The following is a 17,289-nucleotide window of genomic DNA, read 5'->3' as shown; positions in this document are numbered from 1 at the left end:
CACCTCAGGCTGCCAAAGGAGCTTTTCGGTGGTGCTTAAGGAGGCTTTGGCAGTCCAGAGCAAACGAAGCATTTTCCTTTCTCTGGGCGCTTGGAGAGGGAATAAACCTCTTCCTGCGCCAGATAAAAGAAACACTCCCTTTGCTCTGGGCAGCCCAGAGTGAACAGAGTATTTTCCTTTCTCTGGACGCTTGGAGAGAGAATATACCACTTTGTTGTGGTGACTCCCTCGCGCTGTCTGCCATACACCCGGCGGGAATTTTCATAGAATATGATGAGAATAGCAATGCATACAGAATTTATATAGAAGAAGAAGATAGGGTAGTAGTGTCTAGGAGTGTAAGATTTGAAAGAGACATAGGAAAAGAACATGTGTGGTTAAGAAATAAAAATAATGAGAACGAAAATAAAGTTAGAAAAGAAATCAGTAAGGAAAATGAAACACAGGAAGTAGCTGAAGTTAAAAAGGAGAATAAGGCTAGAGTAATGTTAGTAAAAGAACCACAAAATTGGGAAGAAGTAAACAAAATGTCAAATGAAGAGGCAAGAAGATGGAAAAGCAGCTTCAGAAGAAATCGATTCATTGAAGAGAAATAGAATTTGGAAATAGGTAAAGCTACCAAAAGAAAAAAAAAGCCAATTGGTTGCAAATGGGTGTTTAATGCCAAATATAATGGAGAAGGCAACAAAATGAGGTATTATGTTAGCTGATATATTTACAAAGCCATTACCAAATGAAAGACATAGAAACTTGATGGATTTGTTTTATTTTGAAAAAAAATGTAAATTATTTCAGCAGGGTTATGCTAGCATATAGCATGGAAAAGGGGGATGGAATGTTGAGAGAGAGAGCTAATTTGCATATTGGTATGTAAATCAGTTTTTGACAGTTGGAAGATAGCATTCTTGGGGATTTGTATGCTGACTGTTGGCGAATCTGCATCATAGAGAGCAGATGTATAGAGAAGTATAGTTATATTGTCAAGTTGTTTATTTGTGTAAATATGAAACCAATTCAATGAGAAAAGAAGAAATAAAAGCATAATATTCATATTGGAGTCATTGTATCAGTATCACGGCCCTGCTAATGAAGAGACTCTGCTGGATGAGGTGAAGAACATCACTTATAACCATAAATAACATAAAAATCCAACAAACCTGAAAGCAAAAGTAAAAAAGACACATAGAATAAATATGTGTTGTTTGGTTTTTTTTAAATAATGATAGGGTTTTATATGTTTTTTAATATTAGATTTGTTCCACTACTGTATTGTTTTTATTACTGTTGTGAGCCGCCCCGAGTCTTTGGAGAGGGGTGGCATACAAATCTAATAAATAACAACAACAACAACAACAACAATAATAATAATCACTGCAACATTCTCTATCTCATTTTAATTGCATATTAAATGCTGGCATGGCAGATGAAATGACAACTGACAGGTTTGGGTTTGAGATTCCTAAGTAGCCTTTGGAGACACCATCATTCCTGAGGGAGCCCCGATCATACACCCTGAGGCCCCTCTGCAAACACAGCCAGATGCCCCGTATTTGAAATCAGGGACAAAAATATTTTCAGGCAGCAATGCGCAATCCCCTCCCCAATTCCAACAGCGGAGAATCCGGCTGTGTGGGGAGAGAGGCTGCAGGGCAAGGGATCACAGCTCTTTGGGCAATGCTGGCATCTTTGAAGAATGTGCGATAGTCTCGAGCCCCAAAGTGTCTGTTGTGTGGAGACCAAAGACAGCAGTGTGCAATCCCCTCCCCAATTCCAAACAGTGGAGCATCCGGCTGCATGGGATGAGAGGCTGTGGGGCATTGGATCACAGCTCTTTTGACGATGCTGGCATCTTTGAAGTCTTTATGGGATTCTCGAGCCCCAAAGTGTCAATTGTGCAGAGACCAAAGAGGAGCATCACATTTCAAGCGCCGGGCAGCTCTTCCTGCACACCCCATTTTTGGAATTGAAGACCATTGAAGAGCGTTTGGAATTGAAGAGCATTTGGTCCGTTGTGTGGAGACCAAAGGGGAGCATTGCATTCCAGATGGCGGGCAGCTCTACTTGCATATCCCATTTTTGGAATAGAGGAAAGAATTTTAGGGCAGCAGCACCGCCCAAAACGGCCAGCTTCCCGAAACGCGATGCTCCCCCTTGGTCTCCGCATGCTCTGATTTTGAAATCAGAGAGAGGTTTGCTGCACTGCCACATGAAAACCTCCCAAGGGTGGAGGCTGGCAAGTGGGTGGGGGCTACATTTGGAGTATAAGACGCACCCAGTTTTTGACCCTCTTTTGGAGAGTAAAAGTGCGTGTCTTATACACTGAAAAATATGGTATGTTGTCAACCATCTAGCATCTAAGTAAGGAAAGATAGGCAGGAAACCCCCTCCACTCCACAGATAAACTTCTGATAGAGGGCTAAACACGCCAGTCTCTCAATTCACCCGTATCTCTAATCCTAGTTGCACTAGAGCAGGGCTGTCAATCTTGCCTCATCACACATCATCAAGTGCGGTATCACAACTTTTCCCCCCTTCGCCGTGACCAGCAGATGATACATTTGGCCTGTGGACCATGAGTTTGAGACTCCTGCACTAGAGTGTATTTTTCTGCTTGTGGGAAGAATTCCTCAATCAATCCTAAATTTATCCTATATTAAAGCTATGAGGATAACCTTGCACATTGGCCTCATTTCTACAGGAAAATATATAGCAAATTGGAGCAGAATAAATTATGTGGGCATACCTTTGTACCATTATGGACTGGAGAAAATGTTATGCTAGTTGCCCCAACTATGATGCTTTCCACTGTTATAAAGGACACATTCTGGTTGCCTGGATGCCTCTAAAACAAGCCTTTTTAACTATGGTAATATATTTATGACCAAGTTAATTCACTATGAACAGAATAGTTAAAATTGTTTCAAACAGGGTAAAAATCAACAAACAAAAGCCTAGAAACAGCAATTTTAAAAAAAATTGTTCACGTAAGTGAAGGAAGTAGATGCATCCGTTTCAAAATTTTTCCCTACTGGTTCTGTGGGTATGGCTTGGTGGGCATGGCAGGGGAAGGATACTGCAAAATCTCCATTCCCACCCCACTCCAGGGGAAGGATACTGTAAAATCCCCATTCCGTCCCCACTCCTGGGGGAAGGATATTGTAAAATCTCTATTCCCACCCCACTCTTTGGCCAGCCAGAGATGATATTTGCTGGTTCTCCGAACTACTTAAAACTTCCGCTACTGGTTCTCCAGAACCTGTCAAAACTTGCTGAATTTCACCCTGCTATAGTGGCAATTAGAATATGAAAACCCCCCACATCTTTCTATACCCATCTTATTTATTTTCTTTTAATCAAAGTTAAGAATATAACTATAACTACAGCACATACAGGTATATTGATAATGCAGCATTCTGTTTACATCTAGAATTACCATGTTGTAATTCTCTCAGCTAGAATTTCTTCAGATTCATTCTTTGGCTTTCTGAACTTTCCTCTAACTTCTATCTGTTAGCCACCTTTGCTGAAATTTGTAATTGTTCTTATTGTTTTGATAAGATTTCTTTCTGACTTCCCTTTGGAGATATTTATTTTACAACTGTTTTCACCTATTGAACTTCCTGGGAAAAACAGACTCCAGAGCAATTTTATATAAGAACATAAAAAGAAATGACTAAGCATACCACAGTAACACAGCAACAGAATTAACTAATGTTGATTTATATGTTTTTCTTTTTTTGTCATAGTTTTTTTATTTTTACTCCATAACAAAAAACATACATAACATTGCATATACCTTCAATATAAAACAATATGGATATATTATCAGTTTTTTGAAAGTCTACCATTATCCTGTCTTTATTGTATCTAGATTTGATTTAGAAGTATTGTAACCAGTCCAGATTAATACCTTTAAGATGTAGGGCCTTTTTAGAGCTTAGTTGGAGTAAAATTTAAAAATCTCATTATGCACAGGGGGTTTGTTCCTATAGAGGCAGAAACTTTTCCAAATGTCTTGCCCTCAGATAAAGCAGTAACTTATGACGACCTATTTGATGCAATATGCATATATCATCACTTAAAAACAATAATACAATAACATAGGTTACATTCCAATTTTAATTTTTATTATTCAATCTATTTCTATCTCCCCTCTTTCTATCTATAACTGTAACTTGTTACTTATATCCTAAGATTTTTATTAATATTGATTCTTTGACCCCTATGACAATCATTAAGTGTTGTACCACATGATTCTTGACAAATGTATCTTTTTCTTTTATGTATGCTGAGAGCATATGCACCAAGACAAATTCCTTGTGTGTCCAATCACACTGGCCAATAAAAATTCTACTCTGTTCTATTCTATTGTTATTGTTACTCCTTGACAGTATATAAAGAAAGGCTGATGGGAAAGGGGACATGGCAAGGTAACGTTCAGCATGAATGACATTTCATGGGAAATAAGGGCCGTGGTGTTGCCAGTGGATTCCCTTGCCTGGTTTTTGCTCACGCCTTGAAATTTCCCTGGGACGTGTGTGTGAGTAATCTGTCGAAGTAAATAAGGCAATTAGAGGAAGTTTTACAATCCCTTTGCTGGTGAATTTCCCAGATGAGGCCAGCATAATCTCTAGCTAATGAGGGAGACACAGCCAAGATCAAATTCCAACAATTAACTCTTGTATTTCTGAACTTTGTGTGAAAAAATAAGTTACTGGCTTTGTTTTTGAATCATCGTGTGAAGGGTTATCATTTCTAGCAATTAATGAATCCAGACAGAACACATGTAACCTCCAACTTCTTCCCTCACTGCACTCCAAAGCTTCCTAAATTGTTGCTTTAAATCTGTCTTCACACTCTATGAAGCATCTCTTTAAATCTTCAAGATAATCCTTTTAAATCAGTATTTTAAATCAGTTCATATTAATTCAGAAATTTCTTAGTTTAAAATTGATTCAGTATAATATTTCCAAAAGTTCTCAAAGGGTAGACATTAATTACTGCTTTCTTTAGCAATTTTTTTCTTTTATTGCCTTCTGTGTCCTCCATTTTTTTTGGCAGTCCTTTTATTTCCATTTTACTCTTTAAAAAAGAAGTCCCAAATCTTCTCATTGGCAGGGTAACTCACCAGTCAACCTATGCTCTCCAAATTGTCTCTCCAGGACTTTTCATAAGTTTTTTTCCAGGTGACTTCCAATCCAAAATTCCAATCGATCATTCTGTTTGTGGCTGCTGCAGCTTGGACAGCTTGTAGCAAGCCGTTTTCCAGTACCGCCGGTCAGGAGCTCTTTATTGGCTCAGAGAGGGATTACTGTTTCCTCCCAGATCTCCAATGGTAACTTCCTTCTTCATCACCCCTCCAGGTTGGTTCTGACCCAGTTCTGATCGGACCAGATCCCCAGGCGACACAGATACCAGGGTTCCCCAGCGGAGAATTAGGAATTCCATGTCACCACAGCGCTTGGCCATGCCCCTCTTATTGGGTTTTTCTTGAAGGTTGTATTTTACCTATTTCAACAAATCACAATTTGGAATAACAATTACTTCATCATTCCCACATCAGCAACATTATTTGACAGCTGGCTTCCAGGTTCAATTCAAGACACTTATTCTCACCTATATAGCTCTTCATGCACCCAGTTAAGTGGGAGAGTTGCCCATCCCCAGTCATTTATGACAGTACATTTGTGCAGATCAGGTGTGCTCTAGATCTGCCTAATTAAACATTGTTATTATGAGACAGTAGTAAATGTATTTTTTCTGTCACTGCCCCTAACTTCTGAAGCAGCATTTCCTCAGATATGGTGTCTGCTCTTTTGGGTTATGAAAACCCATCTCCATTCCAAAACCTGAGGCTAATATGTCTGTGGAGTTTTTGTTGTATTTTTGTTATGCTTTTATCTATTTTAATTATCTATTTTGATATTACAATGCACTCTCGATCTTACGGAGTGGGCAGCCATGATAAATCTAAACAACATATTCCTACTTTTTGGGAAACTAATATGTATAGAAACTAATATGTAAATGAAAGCTTTCAATCTAATTAAGTCATTAGAGGAAAGGCAAAAAGGAAAAACAATAAACTATGCTCTCTCTCTCTCTCTCTCTGTCTCATGACTACATTAAAAAGTAGAACATCATGTAGACTTGAAAAGGGGGGTTGAATCCATTTCCATATTGAACTACTATCATCCTCAACTGAGTGATTTAATGTAAAATAAGGACCTCATTCTCAAAGAAATATTATAATTCACCTACTAAACCAAAGGGGATTTATAATATATTACTGACTCTAGATAAAAGAATGGAAGTGCTATGATAAGATTCTCTTTACATTAAGAAATGGTGGATGCATGAAAAGGGGAAATGATTTGGCTTGAGCCTTTGTCACAACTACATTAAAGCTGTGTTTTATTCACCTTGTCACAGTGTTCCATCATTGGAGGCTTTCAAAAAGAGACTGGTCAACCATTTGTGAAATGATATCAGTCTTCTGCTTGAACAGGGGGTTGGACAAGAAGATCTCATCCAAGATCCCTTCCAACTCTATTATTCTACGTTCTATACTTGGATTAATTTTAATTGCTTTACAAATTATTGTACTGTCCTTAAAGACAATTCAGAAGTTGTAGGAGATACAAAATACAACAGATAGTACCTATGTTACAAGAGCAGCATTGGGGCCAGTTTGTTTTGGGATGGAATCTAAATTGCTGGTTGTAAACAATAAAACTCTTCAGAGTTTGGGTCCTGGATTCCTTCCAAACTGTGCTAAGTGGAATCTGCTCACTAGATAGAGTCAGGTTGGGAGAGCATATTGTAATTTCTAGCCCTTGGGAAGTTTGTAGGATTTCTTAATCATGACTACCTTGCTTTGGAAGAGTCTTTGGTTGGATAGCCATAAAGATGATGCTACATAAAGCAGTTAGGAACACTGTTATATTAGTGGATTGAATTGTTATCTGGTGATTTGTATGGGAGCACTGACATTGATTTCTGAGGTTATTGGTATGTTTATTATTAGAATGTGTGCTGTTTGCTTTTTTTGTGACTGTTCTACTGGGTTGTTATTTCTGCTGTAAATTGCCTAGGCTTGAGGATGCATACAACTCATAGTAAATAAAGTAATTGTTTCTTTTATGTGTCTTTAATTTCCCTGTAACTACTAGTTGACTCATTAATGGCAATTTAGATAAAAAATTCTAAGGGCTATAGTTCTCATACAAACTATTCCATCAGTTTTTGTGTAATGTATATCTCAACACAATTTTTATCCTGTGGAAGAAAATAAAATTAAAAGGAACAGAAATTAAGTAAATGGAAATAACGTTGCCATTAACTTAATGTGTACAATTTTAGTGGGCAATATATCACCCATATTGGGTGGAAGTAAAACCATTTTTTTCATTTTTAATATAATAATCAATAATAACCAAAATAGTTATCATATACATTAACCCCTTCAATAAAAACTTCTCAAAACAAGCTACCGGTACTGAGTAAAATTTGGATTTACATGAATTCTAAAATCTCATTTTTTAAAGTTGTTCTTTGGATCCCTAGGGTTCCATGACAACTTGATGAGAATCTCATAAGAGATTAAATGCAAAAATAAATACAACACAATTTTAAAAATATTCTATAGCAGCCAATTTTCTATTAGTAGAACTTTGCTTTTTAATAAGAGGTTTGGGTTAATTTAAGAAACAGATTTCAAAACATGAAAAAGTTTGAAAGTTCTGCAACAGCTGACATTGATTCTTAATAGAAGGATCTGTTGAAGGACTGTGGAAAGTCCTCTCCTCAGCACTCTTGTTGCTGTTACTGACATAGTAGAGTAATAGCAGTTACTATTGGCTAGCCCACATTTCAGTCCTACAGTTGAGTAGCAGATTAGTGTTAATATGGATTATTAAGGCCATATAATTTTAAAAGAACTATTTAAAAATAGTAAAAAAACCACAATTTGGTATTAAAATATATCTTCTAAACCTAAACAAGTATTTCTCCCTTACTGACTGACTGATGCAGCAAATGTTCAAAGTTACAATTGTGTAAAAATAATTTTGTTATTAATACTCATATTTACGACTAGCTTGTTGCAGTGTTGTCTCAATGTTTAGGCTTTATTATTAGCATTTTAAAAGAGAACATTGGCACTTTTAACATGACAATTTACGCCTTTTTAATTTTAAGGAAGCATATTTTTCTCTTTTTTAAAAAGTCATTTCCTTAATATATGATAACTTGCTTTCTCAGCAGCTGCACAACAGAGAACACATTGTGAAAGTCCTTGAATAAGCTTGCAAGATTTAAGAAAGATACAAATCCATCTGGTAAAGAATAAAGTAAGGCATAAATTTGCCATTTGTGGAATGTTTCTAGAGTCAATGCTTTCTATTATTCAGCCAAAAATATTATCAATGTCTTTTATTTGATCACCTGATTTCTGACATATAATTAACAAATAACTAAGGCAGAATACCAGCAAATAATCCAAGCCTATAAAGATAAAGTGATGAAAGCTAAGGCTCACAATGAACAAAGGCTTGCAACAAAAGAAAAATGTAACAAAAAAAAGCTTCTTCCAACATATTAAAAACAAGGAAAAAAGTCAAGTAAACAATTGGTCCATTGCAGGAAGAAAGTGACAAGAAGGTGACAAGCAACAGGGGAAAGCAGAGCTACTTAACACGTTTTTTTACTCTTTTGCATCTGTTCTTACACAAAGGGAAAAAAGAATCCAACCTATCAAAAACAGCATCACAAAAAACATTACAGTGGATGATGGAGTAAACAAACAGACCACAGAGCTGGGTTATATGAGTCACTTTATTTATGAAATCAGGACCTGTAGAGGTAAAATAAATTGGGCAGAAACTCATGTTCAACATTCATGGGAAACTATGGGCAAAGCTCCTTGCTGAGCAAAGGAAAAAAAGCCCTTGACCTTGACCATGAATTTGGCCTTGGTCTTCACCTTGACCTTCCTTGCTCTTGACCTCACCCTCTAGACATGTGGGAAAGTTCCACCTGGCATGTCGTCTGTAGGCTTGCGGCAAGTGAGCCCCAAGGGCACCCCCTCCTCAATCACCAGGCCTGGTTGGCTGTGGGCTCATGGCGAGGGGCAGCCCTTCACCTTCCAAAAGGTGTTCCAAAGGAGATCACACAATTGCTGTTAGCCCCTTTTCCCACCCCATACCGCCTTCTCCAGTGACAAAAAGAGATTTAATTCAATTGACCTAGTCCTGGTGAAGCAACCCTGCTGGCACCCCCTAACCAGTCCACTCGCCATCCACCCCCAGTGTGGAGTAGGCAAAAAACGCTAAAACTAAATGAAACATATGAGACGTATGATTGGTTTTTATATTAAGGGTTTTAAATTGTTTTTAACTATTGGATTTGTATTGTTCTGTTGTTGTGAGCTGCTACGAGTCTTCGGAGAGTGGCGGCATACAAATCTAATAAATAAATAAATAAACAAACAAACAATTATTATTATTATTATTATTACTACTACTACTACTACTACTACTACTACTAATTAGATTTGTATGCCGCCCCTCTCCGGAGACTCAGAGCGGCTCACAAGAAAAACAATACAAATCCATTAATTTAAAAAATGCATTGCGGTCACAAAAAATTCCTACTCGGCCCCCCGCAGGTGACCACTAGTCACACTGAGATAAGGGTCGGGTCGGTGGATGCCCGCGATCATACCAATGAGCCGAAAGAAACAAAGGTGGGGAGTGGTGAGCCCACCTTTATATTGTGGCTCGCCGCCCTGCCCTCTGGCTCCATCATGCCCCATGCCAAGCAATCACTCAGCAAGTTTTGCTGCGCTGGCAGTGAATTATGTCTTTTCTCTGGAAAATTTTGAATATTATGGTCAAGGTAAAAAGCAATACTTTGTATCTCACTTGACCAAAGATCCTATAGTTCTTTGCTATCCTGCCTTGCACATTTTGACACAAACCAGGTTGTGGCAACCACTGTCTTAAATGCTAATATTCCTGGATGAATTAATATTAATATATAATATTATTTTATTTTCAAATCCAGTCTTTACTGTTTATAAACCAAATTCATTCCTTAGTGCTTTTAATTGCTGATAACCCTTCTTCATTTACAACCACTTCTTTCTCTTCTAGCCCTACATCTGGAAAGAGATGTAAATTGGTAATGAGCATTTAAAAATTAAGATCCTCATGAATTGATTATTCAATGAAATTTGTTTATTTAGAATTTGTAAACTGCACTGCTTATTGCAAAGTAAGAATACCTATTGCTATTTGTTTGGTTAAGCACTATAAGAGGAGAAACAGTTAACAACCTAAAACTTGATGTTACTAAAGCAAGTCCTCAGTGATTTTGGTTCCTTAAGTGAGTACAGGACAGTAGAAAATTGCAGTAGAACTATATACTGAGAAAAGTTTTTCCCATTATGGCTTGCAATATTTTGTTACACCCATCTTTAACTGAGGTAATCCTCAGAGTCCCAGATGCTGCCTTTGCTCAAAAACAACTCAGAACTGAATCATGCTTGTTTATTTAAATACCTACCAGAGTACAACAATTAGGATACTGAGTCTGGCAGATTAATTAATTAGCTCATCTAAGACTCTATGTTCCTTTATCTTGGTTCTGGCCCTGCAAAAACAGTCAAGAACCAAGTATAGATGTTGTATTTATAGACTGCCAAGCACTGCCTGTCTCTAAGCTAACATTAGCCCACATAAAAACACACAAGTACACAATTAGGACAAACATCACACCGTCTGTCATTTATTCAATCTTGATCCTGGTAATTCAATTACATTTTTTTGTTTATATTCTGTGTATCCTAAATAACCAGAAGTCATAGGTCACCTAGCAATAATATGTACACCCAAACTTGCAGCAGCCATATAGCAATTTGATCTGGAAGGTACAATTGTGGAATAAGAAGAACCAGACTTCCATACGAATTTATTCTGAGATCAGTCCAAGAGAAAAATGCCCAACATTCTCATTATCTATTAGTCCATACTAATGTAGAAACACATTTACTTGACATTTAATTTTTCGCTAGTTGTGAAATCATGTCCGACCCATCGTGACCCCATGGACAATGTTCCTCCATGCCTTCCTGTCCTCTACCATCCTCCAGAATCCATTCATGACTACTGCTCCAGTGACTTCATCTAGCCACCGCATTCTCTGTCGTCCCCTTCTTCTTTTGCACTCAATCTTTCCCAGCATTAGGCTCTTTTCCAGTGAATCCTTCCTTTCTCATTAGGTGGCCAAAGTATTTAAGTTTCATCTTCAGGATCTGGCCTTCTAAAGAGTAGTTGAGGTTGATGTACTTTAAGAGTGAACAGTTTGATCGCCTTACAGTCCAAGGGGCTCAAAGAAGTCTTCTCCAGCACCATAGTTCAAAGGCCTCAATTCTTTGGTGCTCAGCCTGATTATATACACTTTTGTTGATAGGGTGATGTCTCTGCTTTTTAGTATGCTGTCTAGATTTGCCATAGCTTTCCTCCTCAAGAGCGTCTTTTAATTTCTTGGCTGTAGTCCCATCTGCAGTGATCTTGGAGACAAAAAAATAAAATCTGTCACTACCTCCATTTCTTCCCCATTTATTTGCCAGGAATTGAGAGAGCCAGATGCCATGATCTTCATTTTTTTTAAAGTTGAGTTTCAAACCAATTTTTGCACCACCACCCTCCTTCATCCACATCAAGAAGCTCTTTAGATCCTTTTCACTTTCTGTCAATGACTATTTCAGCTTCAACTGCAACAATACATGAGCACATAATAGATTCAAACCCAATGTAAACCACTCCAAACATGATTGCAGAACATACGACTTCAACAACAGAGTGGTCAATGCCTGGAATGCACTACTTGATTCTGTTGTTTCTTCCCCTAACCCAAAAATGTTAACCTTAGACTGTCTACAGTCAACCTCAACACATTCCTAAAAGGTCTATAAGGGGCATGCATTAGCACAGCATTGTGCCTACCATCCCTGTCTTACTGTCCTATTATCCTAATTTACCTGTACCTACTTTGCTGATGTTTATTTATATACCAATACCTGCTATCTTGTACATGTTTGACGAACGAACGAACGAACAAACGAACAAACAAACAAACGTGGTATCATCTGCATATCTGATATTTTATACTTTTGTGCTTTTAATATAAGCCTTTGACCTATAACTGTAATTAGGCCCAGAATTACAGTCATAAATCATGCCAGTCATTAAGTAGATTGACCAACCCAACTTTACATTTTTTACAGCAGTTGTTAAACAAGTCACCATCAAGCTAATCTGTGGTTGTTAAGTGAATTCTATAGTTGTTAAACAAATCATTTCCCATAATGGTTGAGGTTTTTTGGGGGAAAGTCCCTGATCTAGTTCGGGTCTTTCAATCAGCATAATTTGCATATATGGTGATTAAAACATGGGACAGAGGCTAAAGAATAGTTTAAGACGATATCTCCTTTCCTTTCTTTTTTGTATTTCCATTTTCTTTCTTTCTTTATGTTCCAACTAAGTGGGTGTGTGGATGTGAGTGGGTAGGGAGGAAGAGGGGAGAAAGAGATATACAGAATGAGAGACAATGAGAGAATAAAAATTCTTTAATTAATAATTTATTTATTTATTTAATTCCTATGCTGCCCTTCTCCTGAGGGCGGCTTACAGCAAATTTATGCAAAACACATCAGAAATCTACAATAAAATCTACATTAAAATAGTCTTAAAACTCCAATATTAACCAATCACATCCATACATACTTTCAATTATATATTTAGCTCTCTGAGAGACTTTTCCTTCTTTAATTTATGTGTAATTGGGCCTCAGAAACGTCGAACTACTGAACGTAGACATTAATTATTACTAAATATTGCCACTATATTAATTCATTGAAAAGAAAGCTATAATTTTTGAAATAAGAAATATATTGTACCATAACAGAATGGGATAGGATAGGATTGACAGATGGAATATTGGTGACTGAACCTGAATTTCATGGTTCAGCTCTTAGATTAGAAAGAATCAATAATTCAACAGTTTTTTAAAAATAAAATGCCTACATTGTTGTTTTAACTCTACTTTGTAAATCCATCATGGTCAAAAAATAAACCACTGTCATGTTAATTTTATTCTAATATAGACTGCTTTCCAACCAATCTGATTGAGATTACTTCATTATCAATTCAAAATATTATGTTAAGACTTACCACGTGGCGTTCCATGCAACAAGATGCGCATATCATGTCACCCTGATTGCATCTGTGGAATCTCATCCAGCTGCGGATTCTCGCTTCCTCCTTAATTGGGGGAGGGGGGGTTTGACAAACCCTTGCAGGGTAGTGCTGAGGACTTTAATAAGTTTTTTGGGGATAAAATTGCTCAGATCCGACAGACCTTGACTCAAATTGGAATGCCCATCCATTACCTGGGGAGGAGAACTTTTGATCCTCTCAGAGAGGGTCCATAACTTGGATGTCCTCCGTGATCCACAGCTGACCTTGGAACATCATCTGTCAGCTGTGGCGAGGCGGGTAGTTGTGGCCCTATCTGGACAGGGAGTTTTTGCTCACAGTCACTGATGACATTATTATTATTTATTAGATTTGTATGCTGCTCCTCTCCGAAGACTCGAGGTTTGATTACTGTAATGCTCTCTACATGGGGCTACCTTTGAAGAGTGTTCAGAAACTGCAAATTGTGCAGAACGCAGCCACGCTAATGGTCATGGACCTGCCCATGTCTCTCTAACATTTTGCAGTCTGCATTGGCTGCCAATTGGTTTCTGGACTCAATTCAAAGTGTTGGTTAAGACCTATAAAGCCCTACATGGCACCAGACCAGATTACTTGCGGGATTGCTTACTGCCACATGAATCCCAGTGACCGATTAGGTCCCACAGAGTCAGCCTTCTCCTGGTCCATCAACTAGGCAATGTCATTTCTTTGTGGGGCCTTCCAGACCTCTGGAATCAGCTCCCCCCAGCAATTTGTACTGCTCCACCTCCTCACCTTTTCTAAGTCTTAAGACTCATTTAGGTCATCAGAATTGGGCTGATTAGATCTTAGCCCCTGGCCAATGAATGATTGTATGATTGTTGTATGAATCGGTGTGATTGATTTTTAATGTAATCAGGGATTTTAGATTGCTTGTATTTTAATTTAATTGTATTGATATTATTGCATTTTACAATATTTTCCATATATTGTAAGCCGCCCCGAGTTTTCGGAGATGGGCAGCATAGAAATCCAATAAATAAGTAAGTAACTAAGTAAATAAATAAATAAGATTTAGCCTAGGAATAAAATATTGAAACATTTATTTTTCTCTGTTGTTAATATAAATGAAACTGAGGTCTGAACTGCAACCTTGATGTATGCAAGAGCAAGCTAGAGATATAAGATGGTTATATTGAGAAGCAATGTTAAATACATTTCACACACACACACACGTGTCACATTTTTGCTGAATTTGAATATATAATTTGAATATTGTATATAATTTATATATATACAGTATATATATGACGGTCTTGGTATATATATATATATTTGTTTTCGTAGATTTTCACGGGTATATGTATGTAGATTGTTCTCAGAACTATCTATCTATCTATCTATCTATCTATCTATCTATCTATCTATCTATCTATCTATCTATCTATCTATCTATCATCTATCTATCATCTATCTATCTATCTATCTATCTATCATCTATCTATCTATCTATCTATCTATCTATCTATCTATCTATCTATCTATCTATGTCACATGTTTTATATATTACAGTGATCCCCCGATCATTGCGAGGGTTCCGTTCCAGGACCCCCCGCAACGAGCGGGTTTTCACGAAGTAGCGCTGCGGAAGTAAAAACACCATCTGCGCATGCGCAGATGATGTTTTTACTTCCGCAGCGCTAGCGAGGAGCCGAAGATTGGGGGCGGCGCGGCTGTTTTAAAACATCGCCGCCGGCATGGGGGGCTTGCCAGCACCCCCCGGACCCCCAACCCGGGTTTGGGGGGCTGCTAGGAAGCCCCCCATGCCGGCGGCGACGTTTTAAAACAGCCGCGCGGCTTCCCAACTGAGTCCCGAAGACAAACGTCAAAGGCGAACTTCCGCGTTTGTCTTCTGGACTCATTGGGAAGCCGCGCGGCTGTTTTAAAATGTCGCCGCCAGCATGGGGGGCTTCCTAGCAGCCCCCCAAACCCGGGTTGGGGGTCCGGGGGGTGCTGGCAAGCCCCCCATGCCGGTGGCGACGTTTTAAAACAGCCGCGCTGCCCCCAATCTTCGGCTCCTCGCTAGCGGGCAGGCAGGCGGCGGACAAGCCGTTCGCTGGCGCCGCTCGCTCGCGCTTCCCAGCTGAGTCCTGAAGCGAATTCGCTTCAGGACTCAGCTGGAAAGCGGCGAGAATGAACGGCGTGGGCGGCCGATGCGCGAGCGGGCGGCGGACAAGCCGTTCGCTCGCGCTCGCCGCTTTCCAGCTGAGTCCTGAAGCGAATTCGCTTCAGGACTCAGCTGGGAAGCGGCGAGAATGAATGGCGTGGGCGGGCGAAGGGCGGGCGGCAGCGAGGAGTTTGCGTGGGCAGTGGGGAAACTCCTTGCTGATGCCCGCCGCTCGCCCTCCCGCCAGCAAGAGGGGGAAGACCCAGGGAAGCCGCCCAGCAGTTGATCTGCCCGGCGCCATCTACGCATGCGTGCCCATAGAAAAAAGGGCACGCATGCGCAGATGGTGTTTTGACTTCCGGGTTGCTGCCTTTCATAACAAAGATTTCTACCCAAGGTGGTCTGCAAATGCAATGTAAGATACTAAACAGGTTGACATTTATTTATTTATTTGATTTCCACCCTGCCTATGTACCTAGAGTTCAAGTCAGCTAGCAATCATTTTAAAATAAAGCAATTAAAAACACATACACATTTAATAATTAAACAGCTGAAGAGAAAGCAATACATCTTTGCAAATCATCTAAGCATTGGCAATTGATCTACCACAGTTTTCAGGGTGTGGCATGCTGGTATCAATTTGAGGCTGACAATAAAACATTCAGACGGACAAAACTTTGGAGATCTATTTAAAAGCAAACAAAAATGGAACTTTCCCTAACATTCTTCCAGAAACAAAAAGCACCAATGGTGATAAGAACAACAATCAGAAATGTTCTACACCTCCATCATGTGGGGAGACTGCAGGGAATCGGTCAACACCTAACAAAGACAAAACAATGAAATTCTGGGCATAGCTGGGTGACAATCCAAAGAAGTATAACAAGAATGCAGCTAGTATAAAGGAGGTGAGTAAGACTTAAAAAAGAAGCTTTAATGAAATGGTGTGGTAATGTTGTTAAAGCTGTAGGATATGATAGTTGTAAGTAAGATTTGATTGCACTGGGGAACCATAAGGAAGTTGCAATGTTGCATCTGAAAAATGAAAATCATAAGAATAATTTGTTATGCTGTGTGGAGAAAATACACATGAAACCTGTTAGAACTCTTAAAAATATTGCAGCAATGCTTCATATGGATGTTTCTGGCCAAGTTCCCAGAACTCGGAGTGAATAAAGAGAATATAATAGTCGGTACAGATTTTTATAAGAAAAACAAAAAACAAATTATGCAAAATGGAATGGGGCTTAGCTATAAATGCATCATGAGTTGGCCCCTAAAAGCGACATAGATGGTAGATTCGGCAATTCTGTGTATGTAGTATTAGAAAGTCCCAAAGCTAGCCTATACCATCTCTTTTGTTTTACGCAATTGAAGAAAAGAATGTACCGTATATGTCAAGCAGGAATTAGCTGAGTAGCAATTCTACAGAATAAAAACCAATCATAAATTGTTTTTTAAATCTTGTTAATCCAACACAATATTCAGACGTAGTTATGTAAAGCAGTTTAAGACTAGGCTGATTTGCATTAACAAATTGTCCCAGAATGTGTAGAAGTTACAAAACAAATATTGAGGAAGAATGCACAATGGCATTCTTGAGCCATACCAATCCACCTTTCTTTTCCTGCTATGTACCTGGAGAAGTTTGGACCATAACCATTTTCTCCTGATTGAGAAACTGCAAAATTATTTGCAACTCTATGATTCTGTGGATAGCTTGTAGAGGATGGGTAAAAGTAAGCATTCATGGATAAGGCAATAATGTTTTGACTTCAGTAACAATCTGGATTTTTTTTAAAGGAATCCACTGAAGAGGTTGGGAGACCTTTTATACGTATAATTTTAATTATCATTGAAAAATCAGGGTTTTGAATTATT

The sequence above is a fragment of the Erythrolamprus reginae genome, chromosome 3, assembly GCF_031021105.1.
Source record: "Erythrolamprus reginae isolate rEryReg1 chromosome 3, rEryReg1.hap1, whole genome shotgun sequence".
Classification (NCBI taxonomy): domain Eukaryota; kingdom Metazoa; phylum Chordata; class Lepidosauria; order Squamata; family Dipsadidae; genus Erythrolamprus; species Erythrolamprus reginae.
The sequence above is the reverse complement of the archived record's forward strand: the minus strand, read 5'-3'. Positions refer to the sequence as shown.